This window comes from Pan troglodytes, chromosome 4, assembly GCF_028858775.2.
Source record: "Pan troglodytes isolate AG18354 chromosome 4, NHGRI_mPanTro3-v2.0_pri, whole genome shotgun sequence".
Classification (NCBI taxonomy): Eukaryota; Metazoa; Chordata; class Mammalia; order Primates; family Hominidae; genus Pan; species Pan troglodytes.
The window spans coordinates 2220548-2239175 of record NC_072402.2 but is presented as its reverse complement, the minus strand read 5'-3'; the positions used below and the strand labels follow the sequence as shown (position 1 = coordinate 2239175).

The window sequence follows — 18628 nt, the reverse complement described above, 5'->3', positions numbered from 1 at the left end:
GTGTTTCAAGCCTTTTATGATGAGCTGAATCGGCCAGCACCAAAGCTTCCGAAAAAGACAGAGCCACACACACCCTGCATCACCCAGGCAGGGAAAATGAGCTGGGCTGTGGGTGCTGGGAAAGCCGTGCCTGCAGCCCCCTTCAGAGTCAGGCTGCACTGCACAGGGAGCCCGAGAGAAAGGTGGAGAGGCCTCCTGAGCCCGGCTCTGGGCATCACAACAGCTGGTGCCTTCCAGTCAGGTTTGCACCGCCAGCTACGGGGAGGTGGCTGGCTGACGGTGAGTTGGTGCCCAGGGTTCTTGGTCCCGTCCCACACGGCAAGACACAGACAAGACTGCCCAGCCACACAAGCCAGTGAGCGAGAGGAATTCCCCAAAGTGTGTGTCTGGAGGCAGGTGGGTCCCTCGACCTGCATCTAAAACCTTGCCCCGCTGCCCCCCACAGCCTCCCCTGAGGTGGGTCCCGGCACACGGTTGCTGCCTCCAGGACAGGGGACATGAGCCCACAGTGTGGGCCGCCCCTGGCCATCCTCCGGGGCTGGCCATGGCCATGGTCGTGGCACCCTGGGGGCCCAGTATGCAGCAGTGGAGGCCACAGTGACAGGAAGTGCCAAGGTGGTCTGGCAGGCGCCCAGGCCTTCCCTGGCTTCAGCCCGTTGTCTGGCCAGTTGTGTTCCCCAGGGGCCACCCGATGCCTCTGGCACTCTCCATGCTGGCTGGGAAGACCAGTGTCGGCCACTTGGCCATGGGCAGCCTCCTTCTGGCACTAGCACGTGCCCCTCCCTCCGTCCTCGCTCTGCCTGCCACGTCTGCTCAGCCACATGGCACCGGGGTGTCTTCACCTGTCCAGCCTCCAAACCTGGTGGGCCTCAAGGGCACAGAGCTCTGCCCACCAGGCTGACATGCCCCGAGGGGGGACTGGACTGGACTCAGGACGGTCCCGGCTCATGGCAACCTTGCTGTCCACCTGGGCTCCTCGGCCTGGGTGAGTCCTTACTGGGGAGAGGGCTCCTCTGCCCTCCAGCTGATGGGTGTGTGCTGGCGGACACAGGTCAGGAAGCAAAAGCAGGAAAACCAGGGAGGGGATGTGCAGTGTGGAGGCGAAGAGGGGTCCTCCCCTGGCCAGTGTGTGTAGCCAGCTGCACCTCACACCCCAAGGCCGTGCCCAGGAGCAGCCCCCTGCTGTGTGTCCAGGGGGCAGGGCACTGACCCCACTTCACCTTTCCCTTAATCCAGCCGTGACCCTGCTTCACGCCAGGATGTGCTGGGATGGCTCGGGGGCAGCACCCTGCACAGCAGCTCTGGCTCTAAGCTGCACAATCGGATGTCCTGCATAGTCACCGGCTAATCCAGGACAGGCTGGTGAAGGTCACTCGCCTGGGCGTGAGTCGCCACCCTGCACCCTGCAGGACAGGTAACTTGGAGAGGGCTCACGTTATCTTATTTAACAAAAACATTGCCCAGAGCATGGTATGATAAAGACCTGGCAGGAATGGAGAGCGCCTCCCACAGAACTTTCACCAGGTGCAGGGAGGCAGGATGCCCATGGGGCGTTTGGGCAGATGCCACAGGGCGATGTTGGGTGGGACCCCCAGCTACCGGCTCCAGGAGGGGTGAGGAGGCCTTGGGCTCCTCTTCCAGGCAGCCCCACTCAGAGCCTTGGACAGCGGGTGCGCTGCATGGAGGGGCAGCCAGAGCCAGGCTGGGAGCAAGAGGGCCAGAGGGAGGCAAGATGCAAAGCAAAGCCTGGAAATCCAGACAACACCGGGAACATCCTGCACTCTCTAAGTTCACCAGCGCACAGACCCCCTGTGGATGGACTCACCCTTGTCCTCTGGGTCCCGCCTGTGCCCAGGACTCCCAGGACCTCGGAGGTATACTCTAGGCATGATCTTCATTACTCTGCAGAACTGTTCACCTTAATTTGCTGGAGGTTGTCTTAAAGCATGGCCTCTATCCATCCACATATTTAGCAGAATTGATTAAAATAAACTTAATACTTTCATGTCATCCTTTTAGGGATTTCTTCAAAGGTTTAGATATTTCAAGCACTGTGTTGATTCTATAATTCACCTGCTGGGGATAGTTGGCTTAAGGGATATTCTGAAATGAACAAACAGCCACAGTCACCTTTGAAGAGCCGCACGTCGCCCGTCCCATCCCAGCTCCGAGCCTCTGCGAGGTTCTCCCCTGCCTGCTGAGCTCCCTCCCCTGTGACACCAGGAGTGGCCCCTCCTCCCCACACTGCAGGGGCCTCCAGATCCCAAGGGGCAGGCCCAACTGCCTGAGAAACTCAGGGACCAGTAGCCACTGTCTCCCTGGGGACAAGGGTTTGTCCAGAAAATGTGGTGGGCAGGATGGGTTGGATCTGAGACAGGCCTCCAGGTGCCGGGGTCACAAGCCAGTCAGCCCCGGCAGCAGGTGGTCACCGCAACATATCAAGGCTCTTGTGACTTCGAGTGTGGCTCCTGGGAAAGGAACCGAATGGGCCGACTCAGTGTGGCCCCTGGAAAAGGAACTGAATGGGCTGACTCATGTCGGAGACGCCTGTCAGCCTCTCTCAACCTCACCCCTCTCTGGGAGGCCAGACACTGTGCCAGGACCCAGAGGGTGGGAAGTCACAGCCCAGAGGATGGGGTTGTGGGGGAAGGTGAGGAGGACATAGGGGAGGTGAGAAGGACAGGGGGAGGTGCGGAGGAGAATCTCGGATGCCGGTGGGCCAGGGTGCCAGTCACCAGGTGAGTGCCTGCAGCTGCCCTGGCTCGTGGCTTCTGTGGCCTGCAGGCTCTGCTGCTTTTTGGCATTGTGAGTGCCTGTAGCCTTGTCCACAGGAGGAGACTGCTTCTGCAGAGCAGGGCCCCCGATGGGCCTTAGCAAACCCCTGAGGACCTTGGACCTGAGGACCCTCCACAAGGAAAGGTGGGGGGCAGGGCTGGCCAGAGGGGCTCTTTGTATAGCTGTTGCTGGGGTTGCTGCTTTACCAGGCCCTCAACTGGGTGTGAGAAGGTGGCTCCTGGGCACAGATGGGATGGCCATGCTGGGGCCAGCTCCAAGTCCCTTCTGCCTTCAGGGACAGAGGACATGGTGCAGAGGCATGGCCTTGAATCCATGTGGCTTTTCTACAGGCTGTGGGTGAAAACCACCCAAGGATTCTGGGGTGAGCTCCAGACCATGTGCTTCCAGTGAGTGAGGGGAGCAGCAGCAGCGGCCACATCTCAGGAGCCTGTCTAGGGGCTGTCCTCCAGAAAAGCAGAGGCAGAGACATGAGGCAGCAGCCCCCGGAGACCCTCCCGCACGTGGCCAGCCAGCGTGTGGGGCCGCATCAGCCTCCTGACAGGAGGGGTCCCCGATGCGGCATCAGTTCCTGGGCCCTGGAAGCTGCCTGGTGTGGGCTCGCAGCCGCTTGACCAGGCTCAGCCAGGGAGGCATTTCCAGAAAGCTTCCTTCTCGTCCCGAGAGCTGCCTCTGTTCTGTGCTCACCCGGCCTGCGGCCGGCACAGAGTGTGGTTTAGGACCGCTGCTCTAGGGGCTGAGGAGCGTGCAGCCTGCGTGACCAATGGCACGATGCATCCTGCTACCTCCTGAGACCCCTTAAAGCGTGGTGATGGCCGAGCATGTTGAGGCCCTGAAGCGACCCAGCCCATTCCGGGCGAGGAGGCCCAGCTGGAGCTGCTGCGGGGAACTGAACTCCCCGGGAGCGAGGAGTCCTGGGGCTGAGGCTGAGCTGAGTGGAGTCTGGAACAGAGAGGCGGATTCGGGACCTAAGTTCAGTGTGAGGGTTTTAATTTTCAAGGGTAAGAGTTTGTGTGTATGGATGTTGCTATGGTCTGAATGGGTCCCCCAAAATCCATGTGTTGGAACCTTAATATCCAGTACAACAGTGTTGGGGGTGGGGCCTTTGGGAGGAGCTTAGGTCATGAGGGCGGAGGGTGGATTAAGGCTGGTGCCGCGATGTGGGACTTCACAGCCCCCAGAACTGTGCAAGAAAAAAACCTGTTCTTCATCAGTTACCCAGCAAGAAGCATTTCGTTATAGTAGCACAAACAGATTAACACACGTGTATTGCTGGGGTGTGTGTGTGTGCGTTTATAAGTTTGTAGATGTATGGTCATGTGTTGGTGTGTGTCTGTTATGAATTTCTGCATATGTGTGTGTCAGTGTGTGTGTGTGAGTGTATGCATGTTTATATGTTGGTAAATATGTGAGTGTGTGCACGTGTGCATAAGTGTTTATTAGTTTATGCGTATATGTGTGTTAATCAGTTTGTGTGTGTGTGTGCATGTATGCCACATTCCTTGTGAAAAGAAAGATATTTTCCCAAACACGGAATGACCCAGTGCCCAGCCGTGTTCCTGGAGCCTTGGCCGTTCCTCTGTGTGAGCTGTGCTCAGTGAGCCAATGTCATGACCTGGAAAAGCTGCAACCCAAGAAAGGGACCCAGCCCTGCCGTCCCCCAACGTGCTGGGTGAGCTGCTGCAAACTCACTGCACACTCACCCTGGATCCTCTGAAACAAGGACCTTCTGTCCCTGGGACCTCTGTCCCAGGCTCTCTGTGCACCCAGGATCCACCCAGACCACAGGAGCTGAGAGTTGAGGTTGCGTGCACAACACCAGGGAAGATGAGGGGCCTCTCTCACCTCGCCCTCCTCCTCTTCCTCCTCTGCCAGGTCCAGGTCTGTCCTCCACCTTCCCCTTATCCTCACATCACTGCAACCCCACCCTTCCCTCCACATTCTGATTATCCAAGAGAGCAAGTAAAGAACAGTATTTAGCTGAGTTTATTTTTCACTGAGATAAATTTGCATGTAACAAAACTAAGAATAAATCTAATTAGTGATAATCCATCAATCAGGCTAAAAGATGTCATCTGGATTAGGGAACATTGTATCTTTGCGTCCTTGAAACAGACGACTTTAATGCATATTTATCAATGAGAAAACGAGGCACCAATGTTTTTGCGATGCCTGCTCTAGTGACTGTACAAGAGTCATTTACAATTAACACAGTTACTGAGAATGGAATGTTTGTGAATGGGATTTCTTTTACATAAATGAAGTTGACTCACTGAATTCTCATTTCATGGATCCAGGAAAGGCTATCCCAGTGTAGCAGGACGAGCCGCAGACAAAATTCCTCAGACACCAGCTTAAAGAAGGAAGAGGTTTGGCTGGGTGCAGTGGCTCATGCCTGTAATCCCAGCACTTTGGGAGGCCGAGATGGGTGGATCACGAGGTCAGGGCATCAAGACCGTCCTGGCTAACATGGTGAAACCCCCTTTCTACTAAAAATACAAAATAGCTGGGCGTGGTGGTGGGCACCTGTAGTCCCAGCTGCTTGGGAGGCTGAGGCAGGAGAATGATGTGAACCCGGGAGATGGAGCTTGCAGTAAGCCGAGATCATGCCACTGCACTCCAGCCTGGGTGACAGAGCAAGACTCTGTCTCAAAAAAAAAAAAAAAAAAGAAGGAAGAGGTTTATTCAGCCGGGAGCATCAGCATCAGCAGACTTGCATCTTAAGAGCCGAGCTCCCTGAAAAAGAAATTCTTGGCCTTTTTAAAGGCTTACACTCTAAGGGGTCCACGTGAAAGGGTCATGATAAATCAAGCAAGTGTGGGGAACGTGACTGGGGGCTACATGCATCAGCTAACAGAACAGAGTTTTGCGATGCTTTTTCATACAATGTCTGGAATTTACAGATAACACAAGTAGTTTAGGTCAGGGGTTGATGTTATTATTATTATTTTTTAATTCCTAGGGCTGGGTGGTGGTGCCAAGGTCATCTAGCTATTTATCTTACTTTTGTTTCTTTCCAACTCTTTGCTTTCTCTCTTTCCTCCTGTCTTGTGAACTAGGCAAGGTGGGCAGCAGGAGTAGTAGTGGTCTCCTTCCTTACTAGGTGGACCCCTTCTGAACTTCAACAGTGGCGACTGGTGGTTTCTGTAATGAAATTTCAATTTGACCCTCATCTGAGAAGAGACAGTATCTGGTAACACAAAGCTCAGGAACTGCACACAATCTCTCACGAAAGCTTATGTCCAATTTCCGTCTGGTGCCAGCCCACTCGAAGGGCAGCTAAATGTCACTAGGCAGGTCCTGCTGGCAGTAAGTGTTATGTAAGATGCAGATTCAGTGAAGCCAGGCCCATCGTACGACGAAAGCTTGTGAGGGTTGGTTTCTCTGTCAGATTCCAGATTCATAGATAGAAAAGGAGGGGACATTTATGTCTTCTGCCATTATAAAGAGTCATTCTTATATGTTTTAAAATATTGGCTATGTATATAATTTATAGATCTACATGTAGCTCTGTATAATCAATATTGCATGCCTAATATATACTATATAGAGATATTATGTAAGTATTATATAAATTATATAGATCTATGTATTTTAAAATGTAGATCTATAGAGAGCTATACAGGTGTACTTTGTCTTGTGGTGTTTTGCTTGATTTTGCTCCATGGATGTTACTTTTTTTACAAATTGAAGGTTTGTGGTAACCGACGTGGAGCAATTCCACGGGTGCAGTTTTCCCAGCAGTGTGTGCCACCTTCGTGGCTCTGGGTCACATTTTGGTGATTCTTGCCACAGTTCAAACTTCTTCATTAGTATTATATACGCAGTGGCAATCTGTGATCAGGGATCTTCAAAGTTACCGACGTAATTGTTTTGGGTGCTATGAACTGCACCCATATAAGACACAAACTTAATAAATGTTTGGTGTGTTCTAGCTGCCCCTCCAGTCAGCTGTTCCCCCACCTCTCTCCCTCTTCCCAAGCGTTCCTGTTCCCTGACACACAACAATATTGAAATTCGCCCGGTTAGTAACCCTTCCATGGCCGCAGAGTGCTCAAAGGAAGAGCCACCACGCCTCACTTTAAATCAAAACCCAGAAATGATTCAGCTTAGCAAGGAAGGCAGGTTGAAAGCTGCGATAGGCTGAAAGCTAAGCGAGGCCTGCACCAGTGAGACAAGTAATGAAGACAAAGGAAAAGTTCTTAAGGGAGATCACAAGTGCTGTTCTAGAGAGTGCATGAATGATGGGAAGTGAACCAGCCTTGTTGCTAATACAGAGAAAGCTTTTGTTTTCTGGATAAACAATCAAAACAGCAACACCATTCCCTTAAGCCAAACCCTAGTCCAGAGCAGGGCCCTAACTTTCTTCAATTCTGTGAAGGCTGAGACAGGCGAGGAACCTGCAGAGGAAGAGTGGAAGCTGGCAGAGGTGGGTTCATGAGGTTTAAGGAAAGAAGCCGTCTCCATAACATAAAAACGCAAGGTGACGCGGCAGGTGCTGATGGAGAAGCTGCAGCAAGTTACCTTCCGCGTCCAGAAGATCTGGCTAAGATCACTGATGAAGGTGGTTGCGCTTAACAACAGATTTTCAATGTAGATAGAACAGCCTTCTATTGGAAGAACACCATTTAGGACTTTCCTACCTAGAGAGGCCAAGTCAGTGCCTGGCTTCAAAGCTTCAAAGACAGGCTGACGCTCTTGTTAGGAGCTGGTGCAGTGGTGACTTTCATTGGAAGCCGATGCTTATGGACCATTCTGAACATCCCAGGGCCCCTAAAAACCATGCTCAGTCTACCCTGCCTTGCTCTATAGATGCAACAAGAAAACCTGGATGTCAGCATGTCTGTTTACAGCACGGTTTACTGACTATGTTAAGCCCACTGTTGAGAACTACCGCTCAGAAAAAAAGATTCCTTTCAAAATATTACTGCTCACCGACAATGCACCTGGTCACCCAAGAGCTCTGATAGAAATGAACAAGGAGATGAATCTTGTTTCCATGCCTGCTAACTCAACACCCATTCCACAGCCCAAGGACTCATTTCAACTTTCAAGCCTTATTATTTAAGGAATACATTTTTTAAGGCTGTATCTGCCATAGTTAGTGATTCCTCTGATGGATTTGGGAAAAGTAAATTGTAAACCTTCTGGAAAGGATTCACTATTCTAGATGCCACTAAGAACATTCATGATTCATGGGAGGAGGTCAAAGTGTCAGCATGAACAGGCATTTGGAAGAGGTTCATTCCAATCCTCATGGATGACTTTCAGGGATTCCAGCCTTCAGTGAAGGAAGTCACTGCAGATGTAATAGGAATAGATGTGAGACCAATTACTGCTAAAATGCCTGGGATATGCTCCTTTTGTCTTAGAAAGTGGCTTGTTCTTGGATGTAGCAATGCACACACTTTGAGAGACATTTCCCCATGGCAGCTGGCATTTATTACGCCGATCAGGAGCCATGCTTCAGGCACCAGTGCAGCAACAAGGCAGCGTGCTGGCCAAGCCAACTCCCTCCCACAGCACGGGGCCACTGGCTTCTGTGCCCTTACACTCAGACATGACCACATGACTGCTCCTGCTTGGGAGGATAGGGGGCAAGGATGCCACGCTCCCCGGCGCTCTCTCCCACCCCACCATGCCCCCACTTGTCCACTGAGCCCCCAGCTCTCTCATCCACAGCTGGACGCGGGGACCCAGCCAGACGCTCCAAGAGGTCCCTAGAGGAAGGCAGCATCTCAAGGCAGAGTCAGGCCCTGGGGAGAAACACGCTTTTACCATCCAGGGCCATGGAGCTCCCGGCTGTGAGTGAAACAGCACCTGGCCCTGGTGCACGCACGTGGGGCACGCAGAAACCCGCACACAGGGAATTCACCGAATTCTCACCCACGCGGTGGGCTGGGCCCTGCTCACCCCAGGTAAAAAACACAGGATCTGAGCTGACAGGGGAGTGTAGTGTGGGCTCCACCTGAGGAGGAGGCGCAAAGGTTTCAGCAACTCACAGAGGTGGGTGTGCCTGGAAATGCACTGGGAACAACCTCACCCCGAATCAGAGGAACTTCCCCGTTACCAGCCTGGGCCACAGCTCCACACCCGGGCCCTCTGCCGTTTGCCAACTGTAAGTGGCCTCTGCCCACCTGAGCAGTTCATGAGAAACAGGAAAACCATTTCCAGAAACCAGTTTAGAGTCAAACAGTTACCTGAGTTCAGCATTTCAAGAAGTGGGCCCTTCTATGTCACACATTATTATTTTGTATTTATTTATGAAAGCAATGCGTGCTCACCCTACAAAACTGGAAGAGGCATTGAGGGAAAGGAAGAAACTGAAAACCATGGCCACAGGCCTTCCGGGACTTTCCTGTGTGTTCGCGTCTGCTCAGGGCTGACATCGCACAGTTCTGCGTCCTTCATTGTCACGTGGTATTTTCTTAAGACGATTCCATGTCATAAAAGTGCATAATTTAAAGCGCTAAATTGTATCATATCGATTCTTCTTCCATTTATTCCGATGCCCCCCAACTCCGTGGACCTGTTCTCACGCTGCCAGGGCCTTCACAGCACCGTTCCCTCTGCCGCCGCCGCCATGCGAAGCCCTCCTCACCCTGTAGCCCCACCAGGAGGGAAGCTCCGTCCCTCAGCAGCCAGCACTCCCATGGGGATTCCTGCAGGAGAAACCTGAGGGTGAGGGGCGAGGCGAGCAGGATAGGGCAGGACCAGGCGTCAGGAGGGGGTCCCTGTCAGCCAGTGCCCCGGGGGCTCTGGGCGGTGACCCGCACCCCACTGCTGGCCCTGGGGAGGCCAGGGTGGCCATGGCACCCGCCACTGTCAGTCGTTGGCTCTGGGCCACCCATAGTCTGTGCTCGTGACCTCCCAGGCATCTCCCAAAGAGGCACACAGCCTCCTCAGCTCGGCAAAGCGGTACAGGCCCAGACAGGGCATCTGGGAGGCACGGCAGCACCTCCACAAGCCCTGTGGATGACGGCGGGCCCCATCTGGCACCTCCCACTCTGCACATGGCACTCAGGAGGCGCTCGGGGCACCTGTGTTCATGGAGCACAGAGCAAAACGGCACTTGTGTGCACGTGGGATTCATGCCCTGGCCCGCTGTCCTCAGCCAATGGGCAGCAAGCTGGAGATACACTCCTTCCTGGAGGCCTCGGGCCAGGGGCTCTGTCGCCAGGCTCTAGATCACCACTGACCCCTTCCTGGATCATGACCCGGACATGGGGTGGACCTAGGGCCTCGGCTGGGGTTGGAGAGATGATAAGGGAGGCTGTGGCCTGCATGGTGAGGCCCGCAGGGCTCAGCATTGATCTGGCCTCCCCTCAGATTGCTCCAGTGGCCTCTCTCAGCCTCAAGCTTCTCATCAGTAAAATGGTGCAGAAAACAGGGCTTCATGTCCTGGAGGATGTGAATTCACCAGGGCCCTAAATCACCCAGACCCCTACTGTGTCCTTGCAGGGACATGGCACTCCTGTGTTTGCTTCATTCCATTGAAGAAAAAAAAACCAGACACAGCCACTGGTTGCAGACCTCATGGTAAACAACCCACCGCCGGCGCCCTGCTCCACAGCCACCCCACAGCTGCCGTTCTGACGCGCGGCTGCCACTGTGCAGCTCTTTCTGCTGGACGTGGCATCTTCGCCTCCTCCGACATCTAAGAAGCCTGGGCCAGCCCTGTGGTTCACCACAAGGAATGCTGTACATTGGGCAACTATGAGCCAGGAAACCACACTCAGAGGAGCTGGACACAGGACATCAAGGGCACTGCTGGCAGTTGAATGGTGTTTGCAGAGGGAGGCAGGGAGACGAGGGCAACCTTGACCCAAGCTCTTGCTCGGATAAACACTTAAGCAACGTTGTCAGGAAGGAATCCATGACTCGATGGTTCAGCAAATATTAGCTCAGCAGGTGGCATTCAGCTGCTGGGGGCAGAGACAGCATTGCATGCAGACACGGCTCCACTCAAGTTGGCCTGCCCTCGTGTATGAGGAGGGCGCCCGGCCAGCCAGCACCCACCCTGGAGGCTTCCTTGGCAGGTGCAGTCCACCTGGCCCAGCTGCAGACAAGACCCATGGCTTGGAGATTCTGGGTGTGTCTCTGTCTCTGTGGGCTGAGGGACATCGTGGAGCCCATCCTCAGCCCCATGGGAGCCTGAGACACTCCCTCCTCACTGCTCACACCAGACCAGGTTCAGAAAGAGACATGAGGCACTGTGCGTTTTGCAGAGTCCACAGGATGAACACAAGGGTTTGGATCCCAGACGTGCCAAATGCCTAAAGGGTGCACTCATTAAAAAACAAAGCTTTGAAGCTGAGGATCATTTCTGCAATGTGGAATAATCCTTGTTTTTAGAAAAGTCAGTTTTCAATTCAATCTGTCTCATAATTGAAAATCTTTATGTAGTGAAGTATCTTGAAGTAAAACAAGCTGCTAACAAGCCACCATCACAACTTAATGAGCGCAACACAGGGGCACTTCCCGGCATGCGCCTGCCCTCGGCCACACGGCTGGTTTCCACCAGGCTCCCCGCCTGTTGCCTTCAGGCTGAGCCTCGGAGGCACACATGTTGGCCGTAGCCTTGTAGAACAGTTAAAATTCATAAATGCACTGGGGTTTTGGGGGACCAAGCCCCTCACCTTGCAGAGAAGGAAGATGAGGTGCTGAACACCCAATGCCTTGATCAAGGACATGCAGTGGCCCCAAACCAGGACCTGTCCCTTGGCCTCGGCTGCCCTGTGCCCTGGTCAGGTCTGTGGAGTTTCTGTTTGGTAAAGACCTTGCATCAGGCATGTCACCTCCAAGATGTCCCTCCCTTTTACCCTGCCTCTCATTACCAAGCTCAGACACAACTTTACCTGCTTCCAGACACCCAATTAAAACCCATCCACGCGTAAAACCTCTTGGGCCATGAGGAGCAGGGTTACACCTGGGGGCACTGGATGTGGGGCATGGCTCTTCCTGTGCCCCTGGGCCCCAGGTGCCCCCACGAAGCCCTTGGCTGCCCTTGGGTCCACCCCTCCTCACCCCCAGCACAGCAGTTTCCGGCACTGAGACTTGCGCTCTCACCTGCTGAGACTTTCGGAGCGTTCGTTTGAGCAGCACCTGTGGCCAGTAAGATCCTCGCGTTGAAAGGCCTCCCAGCCTCTGGAGGCCTCCTGGGAGCCGCTGTCCTCATAGGATGTGTCCCCCAGGGGGAAAGGCTCCCCACCCTGCCAGTTCCTCCACCAGCGGGACCAGCAGCACCCATCCGGTCCTCAGCCCGCTGGGCTTCAGATCCCTGCCAGCCCACAGGATTCTCCCAACACCCTGCCCCAAGCCCCACAGAGCCAGGGTCCCCTCACCCTGTGGGCGGCCACTGCAAAGCCATGCAGCCCCTGAGAGCCCACCCTGTCCCCGAGTGGAGTGGGCCGCCTTCCACCCGCACATCAGCACCTGTGACCGTGGCCTGCTGTCGCTCTCAGCTGTCCAGGGTTGGGTGCTGGGCACTCAGGCATCTGGTGCCATTGAGGGCAGCGGGTCCCCCTCACCAATAGGGTAGAGAGGAAGGAGGTGATCAGAATAGCCCCTGTGGCTCAGCAGGCCCAGCTTGCAGGCCCACCAGAGCCTTGCAGGACCCCACTTCCCCCATCAATGGGCTGCAGAGGAAACCGCAGGGCTGGGCTTTTCTATCAGAGGACCATCCGGAGATCTCAGGTTACAGAGCCACAAAGACGGGGAGCTGGCGGGGCAACTCCCCACAATCCAAAGGAGTGGGGGGCTCTAAGTCACGGCGGCTCTAAGTGGTCGGGCTCTAAGTGGTGAGGGCTCTAGTGGTGGGAGCTCTAAGACTTGGGGTCTCCACGTCGTGGGGGCTCTAAGTCGTGGGGGCTCTAGTGGTGGGAGCTCTAAGCTGTGGGGTCTGTAAGCGGTGGGGACTCTAAGTGGTTGGGCTCTAAGCTGCGGGGGCTCTAAGCCATGGGGTCTCCAAGTCATGGGGGCTCTAGTGGTGGGGGCTCTAAGTTGCGGGGGCTCTAGTGGTGGGAGCTCTAAGCTGTGGGGTCTGTAAGCGGTGGGGACTCTAAGTGGTTGGGCTCTAAGTCGTGGGGGCTCTAGTGGTGGGGGCTCTAAGTTGCGGGGGCTCTAGTGGTGGGAGCTCTAAGCTGTGGGGTCTGTAAGCGGTGGGGACTCTAAGTGGTTGGGCTCTAAGTCGTGGGGGCTCTAGTGGTGGGGGCTCTAAGCTGTGGGGTCTGTAAGCGGTGGGGACTCTAAGTGGTTGGGCTCTAAGTCGTGGGGGCTCTAAGTCGTGGGGGCTCTAGTGGTGGGGGCTCTAAGTTGCGGGGGCTCTAGTGGTGGGGGCTCTAAGCTGTGGGGTCTGTAAGCGGTGGGGACTCTAAGTGGTTGGGCTCTAAGTCGTGGGGGCTCTAAGTCGTGGGGGCTCTAGTGGTGGGGGCTCTAAGCTGTGGGGGCTCTAATCCATGGGGTCTCCAAGTCATGGGGGCTCTAGTGGTGGGGGCTCTAAGTCACGGGGGTCCTCAGGACCCTCTTTGGCAGAGGAGAGCCCACCTGGGCCAGTGCTCACTGCCTGGAAACTAGACCAGCTCCGTGCACTTTAGGACGTGAAGAAAAGGCGGAGTGAAGGAGGCTCCTGAGCGTCCCGTAAACTCTTGAAGTTCCTCCGGGTTCGGGGCGCCTCTTTCCCAAGCCAAGCCCAGCGGTGCTGTCTGCTCCCCCCACCCCTGGGCTGACCTAATGAAAGCCCACTCTCTCCAGGCGCCCATCTGTGAGTCCATCGCGGCAGGCCTCGGCGGGGCCCTCTCTGCTCAGAGCTCTTCTGGGTGGAACAGAGGCTTTTTGTTGCACGGGATTTCCAGGGCTGTGCTGGCTTCATGCACCGAGGGGCCTGCTCTATAGGCCACGGCCGCCGGGCCAGCGTCCAGCGGGAACACAAGGGAGCTGTGTGTCGCTGGGTCAGCATCGCGGCCCAGCCCGGCGGGAAAGTGGGGTGGCTGCTACTAAGGCTCTGGCTTGTTTGAATGAGGTTGCTTTTCCCAGAGTAGCTGAAGTGTCAGTCCACACCGAGAGCTGGTTGCCTGCCAGCGTCGTTGCCTTTAGATTTAAAATGAAAATATGACAGAGCCAGAAGCTGGGTAAACTGTTTTCCAACCCTCTCCTTTCACAAAGCCAAATGGAATAATTGAGATCAAATCCAACTCTTCAAAAATGCATTTGCCTGACAACTCTCCATGCCAAGTGTCGGCCTGAAATAATCCCTTCGCTGACGCTCTAAGCCCGGAGAAAGGCCGCCTGTCACAGAGTTGCTGACGGTGCCAGACACAACCGCGCCAATGAACTGAAGCCTCACTCTGAAAGCGAAAGGGTTGGCTGCGAACTGAAGCTAAAACCAGATGCCCATCAATGCTGTTAGCAGTAAAATGACTGATGATTAGGCAAATGGTTTTACTTTGAAATTTAAAATGAATTGAAAAAAGCAATATTACAATAAAAATATAAAACCATAATTTAATTGTCAAATAAAACAAAACTAAATGGATAAAACTTAAAGTCATAATTGAACACTTGTGAAGTATCGTAGCATCTCACCCCTCTCAGTCCCTCTCCCGAGTCCCACCCAGCCTGGCGTGTGAGACCCTGAGGGTCCACCAGGTCACCCAGTTCCCTTTCTGTGCACCATGTCCCCAGGCTCAGCCACACAGGGTTTATCTGCTATTGCTCCTTCTTTCCAAGTGGTGTTTTCTCTGCCGTCTCTACTCCGTCTCTTACGAAGATCCAGAGCCCTTGCTGAAAAGCGCTGCCTTCAAAGTCCCCCAGAACCCGTGTCTCTCCTCTCCGGTTGCACAACACAGTTACTGCAGGGCCTCTGAAGTGACCCCCATCCCACTGTCCGGCTTGGGCTGCGCGGTGATGCTGCCAACAGGAGCAGGTGCGGGCAGTCATGGTCACGCATCCGGCTCGACTGAGTGTTCCGTATACTACTGTACAAAACTCTTATCACTCCTTCCACTTCATTTATCACTTTCCTTGCAGATGGGCATTTTCAGTTTCTCACAATTCCAAAACAAAAATTCTTCTCGAGTGTCAGTTCCTCCAGGGCATATTCCTGCAAGTGTTGTTCCTGAATCTCAGCCTCGCAGCTTCCCTCGCTGAAGATTTGCAAATTGCCTTCCTGAGTAGAGCCTCCAGTCTCTGTATTCAGTGTGACTGCCCGGCAGTCACGGGCTCTAGGCCTGGTCAGACCTGCTCCCTTCCTCAGTCGAGGGGAGAAAGGTGCATCCATCCCCAGCGGGGCACCCGCTGCAGCTCCGGTACCCCAGCCAGCTCCAGGCCGGGCGCCCATTGCAGCTTCGGTACCCCAGCCATCTCCAGCACGGCAGGTGCCCTGTCTCCGTGGCCCGGTAGGTCTCCTCTCAGCGAGTCTCCTGTTCATGAGCTGTGCCTGTTTTTTGGTGTTTTGCTTTCCTACAGCTACGAGGAACTTCTTTAGTCTGTGGATGCCAATCCTTTTCCAATTTTATTCACTGTAACTACTATTTGGCCAGTTCACAGCTTTTATTTTCCATTGGTTTATGGTGACTTTAACAATGTTGCCTTGTTTCAATTTGCCAATGTTTTTCTCTATGCTTTTAGTTATTAAGAAATCCTTTTCTATCTCAGGCATTAAGAAAATCTCCTAGTTTTTAACTTTAAGATTACACTTTTTACATTTAGTCATTCCTTCTTTTGGGTTTTTATGAACTATGGAATATCAAATATGTATAACATAAAATTTGCCATTTTAGCTGTCTTTGAGTTACCCGTCAGTGGCATTCGCGATGTTGTGCAACCATCACCATTTCTATTTCCAGAGCTCCTTATCACCTGAACAGACTCATTCACTTTCTAACCCGATATTCAGTGGCACTGGCTGAGCATCTCCTAATGGCCGGGCCTTGCCCTCAGGGGGATTGCTGTCTAGCAGGGGAGGCAGACAGACAGGCACAGTGGGTGCAGCAAACAAGTGAATGAGAGGGCCTGGGGCTGGGCAAGGGCAGCCTGGATGGCTTTGCAGAGGGAACCTTTGTTCCCCAGGGCGGTGACTGTGCTGCGTGTCCACCCCCAGCTGTGCTCCTCAGCCCCAGTTCTCATGATGTTTGTTCTCCTGGGTGTAGCGATGAGACTCCCATTCCAGGTGGTAAGGAAGAGGCACAAGACGGGGCCGTTGTGCAGACTTCTAAAGAAAGAACTCGTGTTATTAAAACTGAGCTCATTGCCTCCACTGACATTTGCGGAGGGATGACCACGCCAGGTACCCACGGAGCCCTCATCCCTGCCTGCACAGGGCCCATTTCTAGTGCGGACGGAAACAGCTTGGCCCCAGGGAAAAGGCAGGGAGCCTACAGGGTGGGGTGGAGGCAGAGCTGGTCTTAGCAAGGACAGAGGGAGTCCACGAGCCTTGAGAACCTTCTGTAGGAGGGGCAGCCCGGGCAAAGGCCCTGGGGCAGGAGCAGAGCAGAGGTCAGAGGTCAAAGCTCCTCTCCAGGAACTGTGGTTTTCTGTGTAGCTGCGTTCTCACCTGGGAAGAGGCACACTCAGGTTAAACGCAAGCCCAAGGCCATCTTGAGCCCAAGGGGACAGGACGACCGTCGCCGTAGGTAGGGGTGGAGGACGCGGGACAAAAAGGACGGGGTGCTGGTCACACTCCTGACAGCACTCAGGCCCAGGGGCAGAGGGAGAAAGCCACCCACATGCTCAGTGCCACACGCTGGGCAGGGGCTTCTGACGTTCCCATGACCCCACGAAGCAGCTCTTATGCCCCATTTTCCAAATGAGAACACCAAGGACCCGCGAAGTCAGCAGCCGGCCTATGGCCACGTGGCTGGAGAGCAGAGGTGCTGGCCTCAGGAAGGCAACCCCACGGGTCCACGGCTGAGGCCGGCAGGCTCCATCAGCGCCCTGCCCTGCTGCCCTCAAAAACTGTCTCCTCCTGCCTCTGCAGAGCACGCCCAGGGCTGTCACCCTTGAAAGCTGTGGGGACTCTAGGAGAAGGTGGCGGCTCCCTGTGATCCGCTCCCACTCTGGTCCACATTTCACAGGGCCTGGGCCTCAGATAACTTCAGGGGTTTTCTTTAAGAAAAATGGTACACAATCACAAATGCTAAATCGATATGAAATGGAAATGAGGAGAGATGGCGGCCGATGGCAGGTGCTTCAAAGCTACATCACCCGGGAGGAAGACTCTGCCTGCAGCTGTCACTGACCTGCCGAGACCTGGCACATCCCACGGCAGCCTGCGTTGGGGCTGGAAACATGCTATGTGCAGTGCAGCTTGAGAGGTGGACCAAAAGGAGAAATGGCCATTGCAAGGATGTTAAGAGTAAAAGTTTGCAAGTCTTCTGCTCACAGATTTTACCGAGTTCCTATTGTAAGGCAGGATTCCGTTCTAAGGAAGGAAGTTATTTCTGGATTTGTCTTCTGAAGAACGCCAGCCCCTCAGCATTAAAGTTGCCGTGTCTCTTTACACTTGGACTTTAAACAAATTAGATGACTCTTTGTTCCAACGGGCAGGCTGTCCGCTTGCGGGCTGCACCGGCCCACCTGTGCAGACAGCCCAACCGTCACTGGCCCACCCGTGCAGGCAGCCCCACCCGGCGTCCTCTCCCCACTGAGCCTGGCCCTGAAAAAGGACCCCTCGGACAGCAGGACAGGCCAGTCCCAGACATGTAAGCTTGCTCAGCAACCTTCTGGGGTGGACCTGTCCCATTTGCAAATGTGGGTTCCTGCACAAGGAGTCCCATTTTCAGATATTTCTCCTTTCTGCCTGCTCAAGGCAACCGTGGCTGCGGAAGACTCCAGGGCAGGACGGTCAGCAGCCTCCCTGCACGCTCAGCTGCTCCTGCTTCAGAAGAACCAGCCCCTCATCAGGATCCCGCCCGTTGGGAAGCCTGCACGGATTCTTCTGTATGCCCATGACACGGGCAGGGTCCGTGCTGTAGAGCCCCTCCGCAGTTCTCCAGGGAGACACCTGTGGCCTGCAGTGAGGAGGGCACTGAGTGTCATCACCTGAGGGCACTTTCTGAGAAACAGCCACAATGTAGAACAACAGGCAACATTGTGCAACGTTTGTCAGCCCCTCCAATCACACAATTTATCAGCCCCTCCCATCACGTCGTTTATCAGCCCCTCCGATCACACCTTTATCAGCCCCTCCGATCACACCTTTATCAGCCCCTCCGATCACACCTTTATCAGCCCCTCCCATCACACCTTTATCAGCCCCTCCCATCACACCTTTATCAGCCCCTCCCATCACACCTTTATCAGCCCCTCCCATCACACCTTTATCAGCCCCTCCCATCACACCTTTATCAGCCCCTCCCATCACACCTTTATCAGCCCCTCCCATCACACCTTTATCAGCCCCTCCCATCACACCTTTATCAGCCCCTCCCATCACACCTTTATCAGCCCCTCCCATCACACCTTTATCAGCCCCTCCCATCACACCTTTATCAGCCCCTCCCATCACACCTTTATCAGCCCCTCCCATCACACCGTTTATCAGTCCCTCCCATCACACCTTTATCAGCCCCTCCGATCGCACCTTTATCAGCCCCTCCGATCACACCGTTTATCAGCCCCTCCGATCACACCTTTATCAGCCCCTCCCATCACACCTTTATCAGCCCCTCCGATCGCACCTTTATCAGCCCCTCCGATCACACCGTTTATCAGCCCCTCCGATCACAGCGTTTATCAGCCCCTCCCATCACACCGTTTATCAGTCCCTCCGATCGCACCTTTATCAGCCCCTCCGATCACAGCGTTTATCAGCCCCTCGAATCGCGCCGTTTATCAG

At 54.4% G+C, this 18628-nt stretch overlaps 1 protein-coding gene across 3 annotated transcripts in view; it reads left to right on the top strand.

Annotated features, from left to right (window-relative positions):
• LOC750856 (succinate dehydrogenase [ubiquinone] flavoprotein subunit, mitochondrial) overlaps positions 1-18628 on the top strand; it is a 52442-nt gene that overhangs the window by 28638 nt on the left and 5176 nt on the right. The window contains exons 11-12 of one of the 3 annotated variants that reach the window (XR_010157118.1): positions 1237-1414; positions 1642-2009. The exons of the other annotated variants lie outside the window; for them this stretch is intronic. The gene's annotated coding sequence lies outside the window, so the exon portion shown is untranslated. Of the gene's footprint in view, positions 1-1236; positions 1415-1641; positions 2010-18628 lie in introns of those variants that run through there. 3 annotated transcript variants of the gene reach the window in all.